The 19344-nt window shown below is 38.2% G+C and overlaps 1 long non-coding RNA gene across 1 annotated transcript in view; it reads left to right on the top strand.

The window, feature by feature from the left end:
- LOC116514583 overlaps nucleotides 1-12523 on the top strand; it is a 39606-nt gene extending 27083 nt beyond the window's left edge. Inside the window, exons 2-3 of the long non-coding RNA XR_004256146.1 lie at nucleotides 4808-4959; nucleotides 12221-12523. This is a non-coding gene — a long non-coding RNA (uncharacterized LOC116514583). The remainder of the gene's footprint in view (nucleotides 1-4807; nucleotides 4960-12220) is intronic.
- Nucleotides 12524-19344: the final 6821 nt, after the last annotated feature.

A 19344-nucleotide genomic window follows, 5' to 3' on the forward strand; every position in this document is an offset into this window, starting at 1 on the left:
ACCTCTGGCTGTTTTACTGGTAGATAAAACCTTTTCATTTAAAAGTAGTTAGCAGAAGAAAAATTGTTTGTTGTTGTTGTTTATCCGTGCTCTGGCAGAAATAATGATTCTACAGAACACTGTTAATCTCATTTTTGCAAATGTTTTTTTTTCCTCGTCTTGATTCAATTGTTTATTGGGGCCAGAGAAAGTACATTATGATGCAACTGCTTCTAAAAATTCAGTAAGACACAGATGAGAGCTTACAGAGAGGGTTAAGGGGCTGGTGGGAATTAGCCATTGCTTCAGTAATGCTTTCTCTGTAAGCAGCCAGGCAAGGGAAAACAGAAAGTGGCATCTGGAAAACATTTAAAGTCAATCAACCTAAATACAAGTGAGGAACTCTGCAGAGAGGGTGACTCAGAAGTGGAGAGCCTCTAGCTCAAGTGGAAAATAACATGGAAATGAAGGGAAAACCCAGACAAAATATGTGCACCTAGAACTACCTACATGCCTAGAAAAGAATGCACATATCTAGTGTGTAGTCAAAGTCGCGCAGTTGGTTTTCATGCCTTAAATGAGACTAGGACTCACATTCTCCTGGTTTCTAGTCTATTGTTGTTACAACAACTAGAACAAACTGGCCTGATGGTTTTAAAAGAATCAAATATGGGTCTGTGCAGTATGTTTCTTACTTTGAAGTATTCTAAGCCAGTCCATTTGGAGATTGTCATTTCCTGAACATGAAGCATTGGGCTTCTGCTCTAAAGACCTGCTCTAATGTCACTATTTGTAGCCAACAGAATAAATCTAGCTTCACTGATCATTAATGGCCTTCTAATTCAAGGTGCTACTATAGTTATCACATATAAAGCACTTCAGAGCCAAGGGCAAGGGAAAATACTTCTTTTCCAAAATAATTCTCTTCGCAAGATCCTGTGCCTAATGTAGACATTGTTCCACAAAACTTCAAATTCCAGAGTTTTGAAATATAATTTAACAGAACACAAGCATTTTAATCATTTAGATATTTCCCAATAAATCTTCTTACACCTATTAAAATGGCTCAGAAAAATAACATTGACTCATATGATTTAAGACAACAGCAGCAGCAGCAACAACAACACACACACAATCTGATTTCCATCCCTTAAAGCACATTCCTTGGGGAATCCAATATACTTAAAATAAAATCTTTTGATGAATCAATTTTAATCTTAAATCTGATGATTATGGGAGATGTGTAATCATGTCCCAGAAGTATTTCTTTGGATGCACAACATCCTGACAACTAGGAACATCCTTCCAGGCAGCTGCATAAATTGTCTAGAGGATATGCTGCTTTAACACTTTTTAAGTGGAAAAGTTAAAAGCAATTAATTTTTTCTTCCTTAAGCCTTAAAAAAAAAAAGAAGCTCTATGGGAATAAAGCTTAGGATTTCCCTAAACCTAGAGTTTAGCCAAGCATTTGCCTGTTTTTGGAAATAAAGAGCAAAGTATTTCGGGAACGATAATAGTTAAGGGACTTACCTCAAATTCATAAAAATCAAATTCCATGTAGGTCAACTTGGAAATGTAAGAAAACCAATATACCTCATACTAGAGTGTGTGTGTACATACATACATACATACATACATACATACATACATACATACATACATACATATATAGTATGTACTATCTCTTTATATGTACTTAATATATAAATTAAATGCAGAAAAAAAATTAGAGGGGACCTTGGTCATAGGTTGCAGTCAGGTCCACAAAAAACTATTTTGGTTTTAAGGTCTTGTTGGAATCCTGGTTGAGTGTAACTTGTTAGGCTCACCTAGTCTTCCCAATTTAAATTCCGTTCCATAGTAAAAATCTTCCTCTGTTGTGAGCTGACCCTGTTCAGGGGTAATCTTTCTGAGAGTTTGTAGCAGGAGTTTAAATGGGCTTTTGGATGGCAGCTTTCTACCCTGCCTTTAACACCTGCCTGGTTTTAAAATTGATATAACCTTGGCCTTATTGCTGGAAAACTCCAACTAGGAACCTCACCCTGCATGACATCCGCCAAGACTCTGTTTAAATTGGGCCGAGCGTCTTCCCCTGAATGTGACCGTGGTCCTTTTTGCCAGGCACTGGATTGCATAGGGACTGGCTGCCATTTGAGAGCTTAGTGTTATTCATGTGTTCTCTGCCATATGCTAAATGAAGAATGAACACCATGTTATTCCAGTAAGTTCTCTCTTCAGCTGAAGAGTTCCAGCGCTGTCCCAAATATTTCAAAAATGCTCCAGGCCTCAAAGCTTTGAGCTTGAAATGCCCTTTTGTAGTTCAAAGCATCTCCTGCTTCAAGGACCACTTGGAGTTCAGAACAGTTCTGGGAAGGGCGGATCTGTTTTGAACTCGAACAGTAGCGGCATCAGATTTAGAATGGAGCATTTCAAGGTTGAAGTATTTCAAATTTTAAACCTTTTACATACCTAATACATACACATACAGCATTCTTCCCTTCTCAGGGAGATGTCTGAAGTGAACAGAAGCAATCTTAAAGTCTAAATAAAACATAGCAATGATTTCCCACTCAGCCCCAATTTTCACAGCGTTGCATAATAGGGGAAAGTTGGCTTTTCTTTCATATCTGCTCGTCTTTCTCAGCAATGTTCCCTGTTTGACAATTCAGTTTAAAGGAACTTCTATTGAAACTTAGGGGAATGGGAAAAAAACGCATCTCCTCTCAGAGACAAGCGTTTTCAGGGGAAAAAACAACAACACTTTGAACCAGTCAGAAAGCTCACATAGACATCTAGTTTTCCTATCTTATTTGGATATATAAATATACCAAAACCTGAACACGAGCTTTGCAGTTTGCTGTGTTTCTTGACAGATATTATTTGGTTTGGAGATGTAGCAAGAGGTCCATTTTCAAAACTGTGGTCAATGTACCCACTGATTTTCCTCATCTAGTCCATGCTTTGCTTACAGTCTGACTTGGATATTGTATTTTATATGGAACGACGCTTGAAAAGTGACCATGAAATATGATATTTTTGCAAGATGCAAAGCTGCTGAGAGATGCCAAATATAAGAATAAAAAACGAAAGGTCAACCTTTGCTGCCAATTAACTTTTGAATACCACTGAAGATGTGGATGCTGAGCTAGGACCTGATTGTTTGAGGGAATGTCTCCCATTGTGAGACATTGTTCAATTATTTAGATTAGCATAAAAGACCCCTTTGACAATCTCCCACTATGAGAGAGAGATGAGCTTCGGTTGAGGTTCTTCTCCCGTGTGACTCTCAGACTGCTGATGCTTTCCATAGGAGATTAATTTGGCTCAGTGTGTTACAGTATTTAGAAAGAACTCAAGTATCTGCAGGTGAGGGAACAAACAGGTAGATGAATATGAAAGATTATCCACTGTCAAGTATGCAAGTACGTAATATTAACCTGCAAGATTTTCTACCTTTATAAATGGAAAACATTAATATTTTCATCTTTTCAAAATCTATTCTTGAGTCAAAAAAAATGTAAGAACATCCCTGCTTCTTCTAAAGAAGAAGCGCTTTCCTCTCCTTAACGGAGTCTTCTTGAGTTACAGATAATATTACTCAACTGGTTGCCTGGACTGGGTGCAAATCATACGCTACTGTCTGTATGCAGAGATCCACAGGCTCCTTTTGTGGGCCATTTGTACATGAAGCTGAGGGCAAATATGGTCTGGTATCTAATTTTTGTTTTGATAAAAGATAAGTCATAAGTCAATGGTTAGATGGCCTAGATATTGGTTTCTAAATACACCAGTATACCTTTTTAAGGTTCATATTTTATTGTGTTTTTAAATCTAGGCCAAGTGTTAATATAAATTGCAAGTTCATATAATATCATTATCATTTTAACGACCTTGTTGGGTGGAGTCTGGGCATCCAAATGGAGCTGAGTATGAACTGGCCAGATGCCCTTCCTGTTGCCAAGGTGGAGTTATATTCAGCTGATATAATCTTAATGTGCCCAGAGAGAGAAATATCTGCCTCTACCTAGGATCCAACTCACAGCCTCCTGATTGAGAGGTGAGCGCTCCACCTCTAGGCCACCACACCACTCACAAGTTCATATATAATATGCCATACGCTAAATAATTGACGTATGTGACTCAGCAGTGTTAAGCATAGACACCCTGCAGGTCTCCTCTAAATGGTGGCACTGTTGCATATAGTGTAGCTATACAACAATGGGGGGCAGAGCACAGACTGTCTAGGTCTCTTTAAATAACTAGATTCTGATCTCAAATATCACTCCTCTGGTGTGAAGTCGCATAGGAATCACAGAATGAAGGATTGAATAGATACTGGACATCACCTAGTCCAACCCTTTGCTCAGTGGAGTAATCCACTCAACACATAACAAGATAGGCATTTGCAATGGAGTGGAGCCCATTGCCTTCTGCTTCATTACTCAGCAGCTCTTACTAATAAAGTTTTCCTAATGATCAGCTGAACTCTACTCACTTGTAATTTGAACATATTGCTCCTTGTCCTTGTTTTCTGGAATAACTCTGAACAATTCATCATCATTTCCTGCATTTCAGCCTTTCAAATATGTGAAGAAAGTCACCCAGTGTTTTCAATTATTTTTTTAAAATACATTTTCCTTACAAATCCCTTATTTTTTCCCGCTCTCCTTGGATAAGCTCCAGGTTGTCAATCACCTTCCTATGTGATGTCAAGAATAGGATCCAATAGTTTAGGTAGGCTTTGATCAACAGAAAAAAAGAAAAACTTTTTTAAATATTGTGTCTGAGGATTGTGTCTAAGCTTCACCATTTCTCTTTCACGTTATAGTATACCCATACTGCAAAATAAGATGGACAAAATACAACCTCAAGTTGAATGCAGCATTCAATCAACTGATTCGGAAAGCCCTTTACAAGCAATCAAGCCTTTCTTCTGGTGCAAAAGCATGAATCAGAAAGACAAAAAAACAACCACCCAAGGTGAGTGAAACAGAGGAGGAGATGACAAAAGAGAGAGAGAGAGAGAGAAACTGATTTGTCAGAAGGAATGGATGCTGCCACAAAAAACATGCTTGATAAAAACCTGACTCACATATAATACCATTTCATAGCAGAGGAACGCTTAAGAAAAATAGCAATAGCAATAGCAGATAGACTTATATACCGCTTCATAGGGCTTTACAGCCCTCTCTAAGCGGTTTACAGAGTCAGCATGTTTCCCCAACAATCTGGGTCCTCATTTTACCAACCTCAGAAGGATGGAAGGCTGAGTTAACCTTGAGCCAGTCAGGATTGAACAATGCTGATCTTTGTGATTGTTTCACCTTCTCTTCAGCTTATTTGCTAACTTAAATTCTACTAGTTGTGTTTGGTTCCATTTTTGGCCATATTTTATTATTTTTGTTACAAAATTGGTACTTGCTGCAAATGGGAGCAAAGTATCATTGATCAGGTTTGGCTGAATTTAATGATAATAGAACTTATTCAGAATACCATTCATTTGTGGTATTTGTACATTTTAACACTTTATGAAGAATATTGTTATAGTCTTGCTGCTTACAGTTCTGGAAGCTACAGTATAACTGTTGTATAAAATTGTAATATTTGAAGAAAGGGCAATCAATCAAATATTTTATCAGCTGTTTGTTCTGTTTTCAGCTTTAGTTTCATCCTTATCTTGTAAATGCATGCCATTATACTAATTCTCTTGGAAATTTCAATCAATCAGATGAAGTAGTTTAAATTTCTGAGGTTATGTAACATTGCATTTGCTCAAGCATGAATAACATTTCACATCTTTCGTGCTTAAGTTGAACAGAATATTTGCATGAGTGAAATATCAGAATATACATCACAATATTATCAGACTATAACAAAATCATTTTGATTTTTTTACTCTTGCTTACCTCTTTTTCTGATACTTTGAGAAATATCTCCTGTCTTCTATCTCTGAACAGAAGACAGCAAATAACAAAATATGATTTATTTACTGATAACTAGGTCTTCCCACAATCGATATTAAATTTAAGTCCTGACTGTCATTATCTTACAGTGATTTTCTTTAGCTGCTATTAAGTCACAAAACAGAGAGGGCGTGATGTAAAGAGCTTTCAGTTAAATGAGAAAAAGTTGAGTAAGCTGTGTCATACATTCACTTATCTCTGCATTCTGTAAATTTAAAGCAGGGCTGGCGTAATTTATGATGTCATGCATGTTGATGAATCACAAAATCACCAGTCCATATTTAGATAACCAACAGTGAAGGGAGCTGGCAGGGCACTGAGGGATGAAGGAAGGGAAAAAAGCAATAGAGAGAGGTGGACTTTGATCATTGCCGTCTTGATTGTTTTGATTCCCACAATCTTCTGAAGATACTGGGACAGTGATGGGTTCCTACTGGTTCAGTCCGATTCGGCCCAACCAGTAGTGGTGTGGCGGCCTGTGTCGCTGGAACCGGCAGAGACTCAGGCCGGCCACATTCCTGAATCATTTCCCTCGTCATCGCCGTGACCACCGTCAACGCCATCATTTTGTTTTTTAGTTCTGTGCATGCACAGAACAATTTTAATTAAACTGCACATGCGTGGGCAGCACACATCCAGTGCATGTGCGTGAAGCGCGCCCGTGAGCGAACTGGCAGTGAAGCCGGCAGTAGAACCCACCCTTGTACTAGGAGTTATAGTTTAAATAAGTAGTAGATACATCAGCTCTGTTTTAAAACATCATGAACTCAACAGATACAGAAGAAGAAAAATCTATTGGCAAAATCTTCATAGTTTAGGACACAAAGAGCCGAGGTGGCGCAGTGGTTAAATGCAGCACTGCAGGCTACTTCAGCTGACTGCAGTTCTGCAGTTCGGCTGTTCAAATCTCACCGGCTCAGGGATGACTCAGCCTTCCATCCTTCCGAGGTGGGTGAAATGAGGACCCAGACTGTGGGGGCGATATGCTGACTCTGTAAACCGCTTAGAGAGGGCTGAAAGCCCTATGAAGCGGTATATAAGTCTAACTGCTATTGCTATTGCTAATAACTTTCAATCACCACATAAAGACAATTTTCTATTCCTTATTCCTATCCTATCCCAAGTTTTAAAAGTCTTTCTTATTTTCATTCCTATTAATCTTGTTATTATTATAATTTTTTACTCTTTTTCTTTCATTGTTCTTGCATATATAATTTATATTAAATTTTTTAATTATGATAGTAAAATCATAATTTTACTACATTTTAATACAAACTAAATTTTAAGAAAAAAGTAGAGAGAGGAAAAAAGATACAAGGAAAAAGATAGAGAAGAAGAAAGAGAAGAAAAAGAAAAGATATATATTAGGAAGTAACTTCCACTCTTCATCATAAATACAACAAATGTAGTGACTTCTCATCCTATCTAAAGTTCTAAACATTTAGCTTTTCATCCCATAATACATTTGTAATCTATAAACAAATCCATAAAATATATTTTCCATGGTGGCATCAGTAGGAAATTTGTACAGGGTTATCAGAAGCAACAATATATCTCATTTTAACCTTCATCTAATAAACCAACTTTATGAAACAGTTCCAATCTTTATTTCCTTAAAATATTGTTGAGGATTTTTAAAATTTCTCTTCATTTCTTATTTGCCCCATCAGACAGAATAAATCTGGGGTAAAATTATATTGGTTTGTCATTTGTATTTCCCTTTTAGATTTTAAAACCTCAGCCAGGTTGTTGTTGTTGCAAATCTACTGGCTGAAATATCCTTTTCTAAGCCATTCTGTAAATCCACTTTTGACACAATTTCTATCATCAGATAAAATTTGTTCTACATCAATCATTTCTTCAATAATATCTTTTGGACAGAGTATATCCATAGAAGCAGACCATGTTGTTGATATGGTAACTACTATTTTCTGATTCTGTTCATCAAAAGCTTCCTCCAGTCTTTTCATTGTTATGGCATTTGGCAACACTGTACATGTTTGTAAATCTTTCCTCTATCCAAAACTTTAGTGTTTAATTTTTGAAATCAGGAAATTGTTTATCTTTGTTTTATCTTGTAAAAATCAAAACAAAATTTATTTCCCATAAGAAGCCATAAAAATATTATTTAGGGTTGGTTTTTTTTTTGTTTTTTTTTGCTATTTTATTTAGATTCTGGAAGTTCTAAAACTAATTCATTAAAAAGTGAAGGTCCAAAAGTCTGCAATAGCTTTACGTGATTAATGAGCAATTTCAGAAAGTGGTTTGAAAGCAATGTAAGTGAAGTTAGTTTTCTTAAAAAGTCTCTGCCATGGTTAGGAGCAAGTTAGGAAATCTTGCTCAAATCCATGGAAAACCTGCTGTTTCCTAAAGTGAAGCAACCCTCTGGAGGATCTCCCATCCTCTCCAAAATGCTCACTAGTTTCTTTATCTTGGCTGCAATCATTGATTCCGCTTCTGCAGTTATTTTTAGTTTGCCATGCCTCCCCTGGAAGTCTCTCTACTCATATTTTTCTTGGTAAAATTTGGGCATTACTTCTTCCAGAAGGTTCCCATGGCTGAGACGTCTCGTGGTATGTTGAAAACAGATGCCCTATTCAATAGTCTTCGCTGAATTCCACCCTCCCCCCCCCCTATAATCCCCCCTCCCTAACCCCCTTACGGCTTCGCAGGTCCCATGCCCGGCATAATTCTTTAACAAGCATTTGAGTATAATAAGGCCAGCTAACTTTAAAATTAAAAAAATAAAATAAAAATAAAGCCAAAAAGAAAAAGGAAAAATAGTAGAAAATAAGAAATAAAAAACACCCACACTCACACACAAAAAGAAGAAAGAAACAAAAAGGGTCAATAAACCCACTACGTTAACACAGCTTCCCATTATCTGTAAATCTTAAACAATGTGACTCATTCCAAAATTCGATTATTTTGCTACTTGCAGGGTTTCAAACTGTATTAGAGCCAGGTAAGTTGATCAATTAGAATTCCCCAACTAAAAGTCTCCTTGCTTTGCCTATCTATTCAGACCTTTAATTTATCTCTTTTTTATCCAAATATCCAAACCTTTCTATAACACCATTAAACTCAAATACTTCTTTCATTTTTCATTTCCAACACCTCCCTTTCTATCCTTACCCACCTCCACATATAAATTTTTTACCTTCCACCCTGCCTTTATCCATATCCACATATATATTTTATCCACATTCATTGCTCCTCCCATGTTTACTCCACTTTCCTGAAGATTCTCCGACCAATCTTTCTTAATTATATTGATATAGCAACTCAAACAAACATCAGCTTGCGTTCTAGCCCCAGGTAATCTAATTAAACTTTCGCTGCCCTTCCCTCTCCCACGTACCTCCCAACTCCGTTCGTCCCAAACCACAACTCAAAAAGATCACAATTTCCGCTCTCCTCGCCTAAGAAAATAGTTCATGCACAATTTGAGTTAGAGTTCAGACAAAACTTCTGTACAATATATGTCCACAATCAGCAACGCTTCTTTCAGTCTCCATGTCTCATCATCGATATGCCACTTTTCCATTTTATCCCAGACAGAAATCATAAAACTTTAAAAACATCGCTTAGTCTTTATTCTTTAGTCTTCTGCCCTCCCGGAAGAGAAAAACAACACCCTCCGCCTTGTAGCCACGTGTCTCGCTGTTTGTCTTCTCCTTCTCCTTGCCTCTCCCCAGATCCGGATGAATCAGGAAGTCCCGCCTTCAGGGTCTCGTAGTAAAATTTTCGGGCTTCACCGACGGAGTTAATGCGGTGTTTTTGGTTGCCAAATGTAACTGTAATACCAGCTGGGACTTCCCATTTGTATGGAATCTGAGAATTTCTGAGTTCTTCGGTTAAGAAAGCGTACTGTCTTCTTGTTCTTAATATTTGAAATGGTATCTCTTTAAAAACAATCAAGTCCTCCCCATCAATTATCAACCTCTTTCCGTAAAGCCTCTGTATTATCTCATTTCTAGATTCCCTTGTAGTAAAGTATATTATTATGTCCCTCGGAAGCTGTCGCTGTTTTGCTACCCAGGAATTCTGGCGGTAAATTCTTTGAATCTGCCAATCAAAGTTAAGTCCCGGACTTCCCACCGAGCGACTGAAAGCCTCAAAGAATGTCTGTTTCAAATTCTCCTGTTGGTTTTCACGCAGTCCTCTAACTCGTATAGCAAAGGCAGCCTTGTTATAATTTATCATGACAAGTTCTTTTTGGGCAGATTCAATTTCCTGTTCTAACGTTTGGATTTTTGATATCAGATTAAGATTAGTTTCTTCCAAAAGTTCCAATTTGTCCTCCGTTTCAGCAATATAATCTGTCATGACTGTCATTACTCCGATCATATCCTGCTTTGCCTGAGCAATTTTAGCATCAAATTGATCACATAAATCCGATATCAGTTGATTAATCTCCTGTCTGAAATCATTAAGCGTTTTGAGAAGGAATTCTTGTGTTAGCAAATCTCCCGTGGAGGGTGTAGGAGACAAGGGTAGCGACTTCATAGCAGTTTTTGGAGATATGTTATTAAGGAAGCGCTTCTGTTTAGGTTTGGGAGCCATTCCAGAATAAGAATAAAAGACAAGCAATCAAGCGAGCCAAAAATCAAAGTCTGTGCTCCCCTCAGTTAATCTTTTAGCAATTAGTACGGAGAAGCCTTCAGGAGGGTAGGGCTTACTAGGTACGTCACATCAAACACAAAAGCTACGAGATCGCCATCTTGTGACGCAGCTAAAAAAGAAAGGGAGCCTTTTGCGAAATTGAAGCTGGTATTTTAAATAGTAATAGAAGAAATTCCTCGGGAATGGTCCCCGCCCGGATTGGCTTTTAAATAGCTTAGCTTTGTCCTGGGGGGGGAGGCAATCTGCCTAGGCTGCAAAAAAGGCAGCGCGGAAAACTGGCCGGAGTAAAGGCTCAGCTAATGTTGAATCTCTTCTCCATTCACAGCAAAAAAAAAGCTATGAATTACAAAGAGATCCTAACGACTGACCTCCTCTCTGCCCCTTTCTGCCAGAAAGGGGAGATATCTATAGATCTTATAAGATATACGAACCAGAGTCCTGGCAGGAGCTTTTTTGAGCTCCCGACGGCGGCAGCTCCTCCCCTCGAAGCCCCTTAGAACAATAAGAATTCACTTGTGTACTGCGGCTCGTTTTTCTTTTTTTTTTCTTATTTTCTTTTTCTACTTTTATTGTAAAAAACAAATTGAATGGTATGGATACACCAAAGTGAGGAGAAGAGGGAAAGAGAAGGGAGAAGTAAAGAGGGAGTGAGAGGGAATGTAAGGAGGGTGAAATGGAGGGAGGGGGAGATGTCTGAGGGGGTAGGGAAGTAGAAGAGGGGAATGCTGGAGGGGTGAAAGGAAAGTTGGAGGGGGAGAAGAGAGGGTGTATGGGGGAATGAAGTGTTATGTGGGGTTTTTTTTTTCCTTTTTTCTTTTTTTTTTTATGCACAGTATATAAGTGATTGTATAAAATGAAAATGAAAATGCAATAGTCTTCGCTGAGATCTCCTACAAAGAAAATCTGAGTCTTCCCAAAACTTTTCTTGTCTCTTTGGAATAAAAAGAACCTTCCTCTCTGGCTGAGACAAGTCCTTGTAGTTTATTTTTATTCTTATAATAGTCCAACCCAAGAAGGGAACGTTTTCAAACACACTTTGTTTTTTGAATATTCATTGAATTTTACCTCTAAAGTTATGAACCTTTTCACAAGTTCTGCCCAAGGAGAACCCTCCAGTTTTGCATGGAGGTTTTCTGTGGATGGGACGTCGTTCTCCAGGCAGCCTGACCTATTCTCCCTTTAAGCCCTCAGCATAAGCACAGAAGCACGTTTTGACCTCAGAGTAGCCTTCATTGTCTCTAATAAATGCAAATGTTCTCTTAGGTGCATTACCTTAGTGACTTTAGCGAGGTAAGATGATATTATAGGCTTAAGGAAACCATAAATAAATCATAGAGCATCACACATAAACTATCATTTCAATTTAAAAGAAAGGTTAACTTTTAAGTGCATCATTTATTTAACAGTCAGTTCACTGCTGGAGAGACTTTTGCTCCCCGGAGAAGCACTTTCAACCACAAGTCCTTTTTCTTTCTCACTTTCTTTAATTGATGGCTCCAGTGTGAAGACAGCAAATGATAATGGACTTCACTCTATAACTGCTTTTACTCCATCAGAGGAGAATGTGAGGACCCTCTAAACTGTATTAGGCAAGAAAAAAATTGAGACCTTTTTCCGCTCTTTAAAAAACTAAAATATCCATTACATTATAGAAATGAAAAGCACCAACTTCTACCTGACTGAGCTCCAGCATACTCATCCTTTCCACGCTCTTGGAAACACGTGTCCCGTCGTTATTCAGAATGATGCTATCCTCAAGTATGAGAAGGATGGCAATGGCAGCCATGGGGATTTTTTTTCCTATTGTTTTTAGCTTACAACTATCACTTTGAAATAGAAGATGCTGTTCCAGCACTGCTGATCTTCTTAAGGGTGTTAATTCCAGGAGAATAATTAAATTTATTCCCAGTCATATTTTTCTAAGTGTCAGTATATTCCATGAAACCTACTTCTAAACAAACATTTATTGGAGATGGGTAATGTCACTGTCCTTGTATATCACCTCAATGCTCAAAGCCAAATAAAGTGTTTTTTTTTTTTAAATTTGGCTTTGAATGTTTTTCTCTTTTCTTCTTGGTGTCCGATTTTCTTTTACACAGGTAATTAAGATCAGGATTTTCCTATCTTCATAAAATAACCAGTGAGATAAAGGCTTAGAAATCAAAGCAAAATGTTATTATGAAAGATAGTGTTAAATGTTCACGCCTGCACGCCCACATCTGTGAACTGGTAGGGAAGGTAAGCGAATGCCACCCTCATCAGCATCAGCATCAGCATCAGCATCATCATGTCCTGTCCAGAGCACATTGGGCAGCAAGTGATTTCCAGTGGTTTCGATTGTTTGCACATCTTCGCCTTTGTTGCAAGAGACATTAATAACCGTAAGAGCTTTCTCAAGTGTTTGTGTTTGACATTATAATGAATGAAGTTAATACGGTGTCAAAAATAACAGAGCTGCTTATTTTTCAAAGCCTGCCTCAAATTAATAGTTACAATGAAATACTTGCAAATTGTCTTAAGTGTAGCAATATTGCTATTACATTCTGCTGTGCAGTTCACAGACTTTCGGAGAACATAGGTTTGAAACTTAATGATGGGGTAAAAAATATGGAAGGAAAAGTAATAATCATCATCAGAAAATTAGAGCACCGCAGGGAGAGGAGTGGCTCCAGGAGAGGCAAATATCTCTCTAAGTTGTAAGAAGGTGTGCAAAAGGTAGAATAATTTCCCCAAACAGAAATCACTCCTGACAGCAAATAATTTCCAGTAATTCAGTCAGCTAGACAACGACAGTTTTAAGTGAAAGGCATTGTGGGAGGTCGCCGAGGTTCTCTTGTCCCAGCCAAAAAGACGCTTTAAAATACAGATCTCGATTATAGACATAGTAAAGCATAGAGGAAAATAAAGAAAAAAGTAAAGATAAGTGTGAGTCATGGCAACAGCCATTGCCCACACTCATACTTCTCCTTATATCCAAGCCAGGGAGGGGCTTAATATCTCCTTCTTTTCTGGATAGCTGCCCCTCAGTCCTATCTTGCTCCCTTCTCCGCATTTCTCTGAGCATTATGCACACTTGGGTCAGGCTCCAGTTCCTTCCCCTCGCGCAATTCAGGCCCAGAAAGCTTTTTCTCTTTGCCTGAGTGTGAATAGATGGGTTCTGCTTTGCATCTGGCTCTGAGACCTCCTGGTCCTCAGAGCCTCCCACAGGCCCCAACCGAGACACCCCCCCCCCTCCATCTCTTCTGACTCATCTGACCACAAAAGCCTGGTTGAAAAATTTGGGCTCAAGAAGAACTGAGATAGTTGAATTTCAATTTAGATATAAATCAACAGTGAAACTTTTCTTCTGAGGAAGTTGCAGATTACAGGTAGCCCTTGGTTTATGATCGGTTCCTTAATGGCCTGTCAAAGTTACCTGAAAAGGGGGGACTTTTGACCTGGATCTGAAGTACTGATGGTTGGTCATGTGTCCACACTGCCATATTTACAGTTCCTTTCATGTGCTGTGATCACATGACCATGTTCACAATGGTTTTGCTGAAAACCAGCACTTACTTTTGGTTTTCAACAAGACTGCACCCATCGTGAACAATGGGTTCACAGCTATGACCTCCTTGTTGTACTGAATGACCACAATGTTCACACTTACAATGACTGCTTCAAAATATGTTCTAAAATTATGACTGTTGTTACTTACAACTGTAATGTGCAGGTTCCATCGCATTTGTAACTTGTGGGTTATCTGTTCACATGGATTGGAAGGTGAGAAACACAGCATTATCAATATCCTTACTTGCTTATTTACGGAACCATTATTTCATTTGTATAAAGTTTTTCAGCTAATGAAAACAAGAACGGAAGTAAATGGAAAAGTATAGATGACCGGGAGGTAATAATTTTTTAGATGGATAGGAGGAACTTTATGGAAGTGTTCTTCTAAGTTATTACTGTTTTGGACTTTCATAGTGAAAGTAAAGTTAATACTCCTTCATGAAGTTATTCCCAGTCTCAGTATTAATATGCAAGAAATAAAGCTTGAGTGAAAATAAAGTTTCCTTGAATCACTTGTGGCCCAATAGTTGCCTCCTGCTCATTACAAGGAGATTGCCATCCCCCCTTCCTAATGTTAAATTAAATTAAATGCATTGCTTGCATTATTTATAAAGTATCATTCTTTCAAGTCTCCATTGAGTAAAGTTTTGAAAGGGAGTCCAGATGCTCTGTCATATTTAGTCTCAGCATTCCAATGAAACCATTAATGAAAGGCAAAGTTTTTGATCTGACCAGCGTTCCCATTTACACCGACTCTTATCACCATTCCACCAATATCGACAAAGTTAAGAACAAAGGAATGAAAGAAAATGCTAATGTGAGTTTCAACTTGCATTTTGCAAATTCTGGTTTCCTCAGGGAAGCGTGGAACTTGACACTGCATTTTCCCCTGGGAAAATATATAATGAATTATGTTGTCATTTTATAACCTGTATTTTATTGGTGTTAAATGCTTAGCAATAAAAGCTGTCAACTCTGCTGTTCCTGAAAAAGAGCAGGAATGATTCTTGGAGCTAGCTCGCCTGCTGTGGTTGGGGCAAAGAAGTCTCTTGGGAGAATGCTTTAAAAAAGCAACTCTGAAAATGCACTTCAAATAGAGAATTATTCAAAACCATTCGGTGTAATTCCCTTCCATAAATGTTCATGCAAACATATGTCTGTCTGTATGTGTCACTGTTCCAAGAGAGACAAGGAGTGAAGTAAATATTCTACACATACATTTTTTTATCTATTAAATTTTATTTCTTCATTAAATTTATATTCCACATTTCCTTCAGAACTAGTTCTTGCTGACACTGGTCTCTTAACAGTTTACCGTTAATGATTTGTACAGACATATGTGATTTCCCATTATTCCTCTGAATGAAAATATTGGCTATCATCCCACAAATTAAGTATGTTAAAACCTTATTAATTTCAGTAATGGAATCTTCTATTTATTTATTACACTTTTACCTCTCCTTCACTCCAGTATCACATGGTTGTCTCCCCATCCTGTCAAAAAAAGCACAATGAAATGGGTTAATCTAAAAGATGCTGACTGGGCCAAAGTCCCATTTGAACTTGGCCTTCCCCAGGCCTAACCTGCTACTCTATTAACTGCGATCTCACTGTGGTCTCTTTTTACTTTACTTAGACAGTGTCTGCTTATTATTATTTTTTCTGGTCAAAAAGCATCTGGCTGTCAATTAATTCTTGTCCACTTACATTTAGAAAACATTGGTGAACAGAAGCAGAAGTTTCATTCTGCTCTTTGTAGAATGCCGTTTTATTTAAAGAACATATTTGAATGTGAAACAATTGGAAGAATGTAATTTGTAGGCACTGACAGAAGTTTCCGTACGGAATGGAGGATCAGTTTACCTTCAAGGTCCTTTATTCTTTAAATAATAATTTTAAGAATAGAAGACTACTCTTTTGCATGATGTTATTTTCCTTGTTTTCCAAGGGATGGAAGAATTGTCTTAGGAAATGATATTCCCCCCCCCCACACACACACACACACAACAGGGGGGGAAAAGGTAGAGATTCTTCATTAAAGCTCTCTGGTTATGTATCTAAAACTGACGTGCAATTCTTCCTCATAATGATCACTGCTTATGAGATGGTAATTTGACCTTTGAAGCACAGGTGAGACTCTTGACAGGCCAAGTGAGCATGGATGCACTTGCTGTAATGCTGCCAGAGAAGCACCTTTCCTCGTTGCTTAATCCAACCTTCTTGAAATGAGTGGCTGACATTAAAGCCTTCAAACAGTTTAGACTCTCAAGTGGGATTTGTGTTCCACCGTCTGCTTGTCGTTGTAATAGAAAATACATTGTGCTAATGCCAGACTTCTGAAGGGCCCCAAGGTCCCTTTACAACAAATGCAATAGTAAATCCAGGATTTGTGTAGTATACGCAATAAGCTTTCTCTTAAAGGTGGATTTATACTAATCACGTAAGAGGATTCAGCATCAACACTGGCAAACCCAGTTATCTCCTCCCCCCTTTTTGGAAGAAATGTATTGTACTGGAAGTAACTTCCAAATGGAGTTCTGATGCAGAAATGCCAGAGCAGAACAACTGTTGTAAAGCTCAGAGAACATGACCGATTCCAGGAAAAGGGTTCCGCCAAATCTGGATTCCATCAAATTGATGGCAGCAAAAACAGATGTAAACACTCTAACTGTTCAGATTTTTATCTCACATAAGTTTTATTTGGGGTTTAAAATATTAGAAATGATAATTTTAAACTGGGTATATTTTCAGAGCTCTCTGATAAATTTCATCTAGGTTCATTCTGGAATAAATCCAAAAGAGCTAACTCTTATCTTCTAAATGTCCTCTGAGAACTGGGCCTGTCGTAGGCATAAAACCATCTGGACCAGCCCTCTCTCAGCCCAACAACCAGTTCTCTGCCCTAATGGCCAGCTGGGTAGGTGTGGCTCAGTGGTCATGTGACTGGGTGGGTGTGGCCAACTCAAGGTCACTCACGTCGATGGGCGCTTCGCCTTAGCTGTTACAATGTCATAAGGGTTAACCGGAGAGGCAGTTTCTGTAAGCAGGGCAATAAAGATTAGGCTAAAAACAACACCAGAATGTTTCCTTCCTGCCTTCCTTACAGGATCAGCCCTGTAAAGTGGGAAAAAAGCAAAAGAAGATTTCTTCCAACAGCTGGTTCTTCAAACTGCTTAGAAAGTTAACAACCGATTCTCCCAAATAGGTGCGAACTGGCTGAATCCCACCACTGGAAGTGATAGCAAACTTTGTCAATAAAACTGCACATGCTACAACTTGACCCAAAGTCCAACTTGGCCTTTAAGCTCTGCTTCAAGAAGGGATTGTGTAGGAAATTCATTGGGACATTTTTTAATGCACCAGGTGCCATTGTCTGTACTATTGATAGAAAGACTCCAGATCCATTCAATGAAGAATTCAGGAAGTTCCAGTCACTATAGTTTCTAACAGGGTCATTATTTTATTATGAACATCCTTGCAACATTACAGAACTGGATGTAAGCAATGGTTCCTACTTTAGTACTATATACTACCTGATTATGTAAAATGACATTTTCTTCAAATTCTTGCAATTGATGGCACATGTGGAAACCACCCAGCCCATCAGGCCATGCCTTCTGCCTTGTTTAAAACTGGTGAATCTATTCCTTTGTTTAGAACAGGAATAAAGTTAAACACAATGAGGAAAAGATGTTACAGTCTTACTTAAGCCAAACCTTGAAATTTAAAACATTTGGTTGAAAAGAAAAACTAGCAAAAGGGAAATGGTGGATGGTTGCTGATTTAGGATGGGATGGAGGGAGAAATAATGTTTTGAAACATATTGCCTAGATCAGCTGCCCCCTTGTTCTTTGGGGCAACAAGGACCAGTTCCATGTAGAGAGGTTTTCCCACGCATCCCGTGGATGGGGCTTTGCTCATTTGGCAGCCCAATTTCTGGCATATCATGGCCCAGTGCTGGTCCACAGACCAGGGGTTGGGGACCCTCTGCCTAGATGGTAAGAAATGGTAAGAACACTAACCTTTTATAAAGGATTTCTCCATTGCCCAGTGGGTGCAAACGGTATTCAAATATTGAGACCTTCACAATCAAAATCAGTCCAGAGCAAGTAAGCATCTGTTTCCTATACTCTGCCAAAGAAAACAATTTACTATTATTATTTTATCTGTTACAAATTATTGCACTCTGTTTCGTTATCTGGACTTTTATGAAATCTGTGATGAAATTTCTCAAGCTTTCATTACGTGTTTGTGTTTATATTTATGGAAAAGATTCCCAACACCAAGACTTGTTTCCCGCACCAATAAGAGAAAAGGCTGAGTCAGTCAACATGTTCTTTTGACACAGGTGGCACCAGAGATGGGTTGCTGCCCGTTTGGCCCAGATTGGCTGAACTGGTAGTAGCGGTGTGGGAGGCTCCACCCACCTGCCTGGACGTTTCTGCGCGTGCACAGAGAGAACCATTAGTAAAGAAATTGGCAACCTACCTCTGGGTGGCCCCTAATGTCATTCCAGGTTATTTGAAGATGCTTGGATTGGATTATATCAGAACGTCTGCTTCTCCTACTAAGTAACCAGGCTAAGGAAATAGAAAGGTTGTGAAATTCTGGACCAATCCCAAATGTTGGCCCTGATGAATAAAACCTCAATTAACGTATTGGATTATTGAACTCTACAAACTGTTTCTAACTTTTTACTATAACTAATACCTTTACTATTATTCTTTTACTCTCTTCCTCTTTTTTTATATTTGCTTCTTTGGATATTTGTTTAATCTAATATCATATTGCTCTTTTGATCTATTATACATTCAATGGATAATATAAATAAATATATCAATATCAATATTGTCAAAGATAATTCTTTTGATCCAAAGCTAAAAAAAGAAATTGAACAAACGTAGTTACATCTGGCACTAATCTTACGGAACACAGTTATTAAGTAAACTTACTAACTGGTAAGTTAGTAAGTTATCATATTATAAGAAGCAATGGCAATAATTCAATGCATCCAAGCCACGCAGCTGTAACTTAGTATTTTTATAGCAATGACAGAAATAGAAATTGGAGGGGAATTGGGTTTAGATTAAGATCCCCATACAATATTTTTTAATAATTTAGTTCCCCGTTCTTCTCATTTCAGCTATTAAATCAGTGTAATTTCATTGGAGCTCTGCAGGATTCATGACTGTGAAGACCAGATGCAAAGTAGCATTAAATGAGA

Source organism: Thamnophis elegans, chromosome 11 (genome assembly GCF_009769535.1).
Source record: "Thamnophis elegans isolate rThaEle1 chromosome 11, rThaEle1.pri, whole genome shotgun sequence".
Classification (NCBI taxonomy): Eukaryota; Metazoa; Chordata; class Lepidosauria; order Squamata; family Colubridae; genus Thamnophis; species Thamnophis elegans.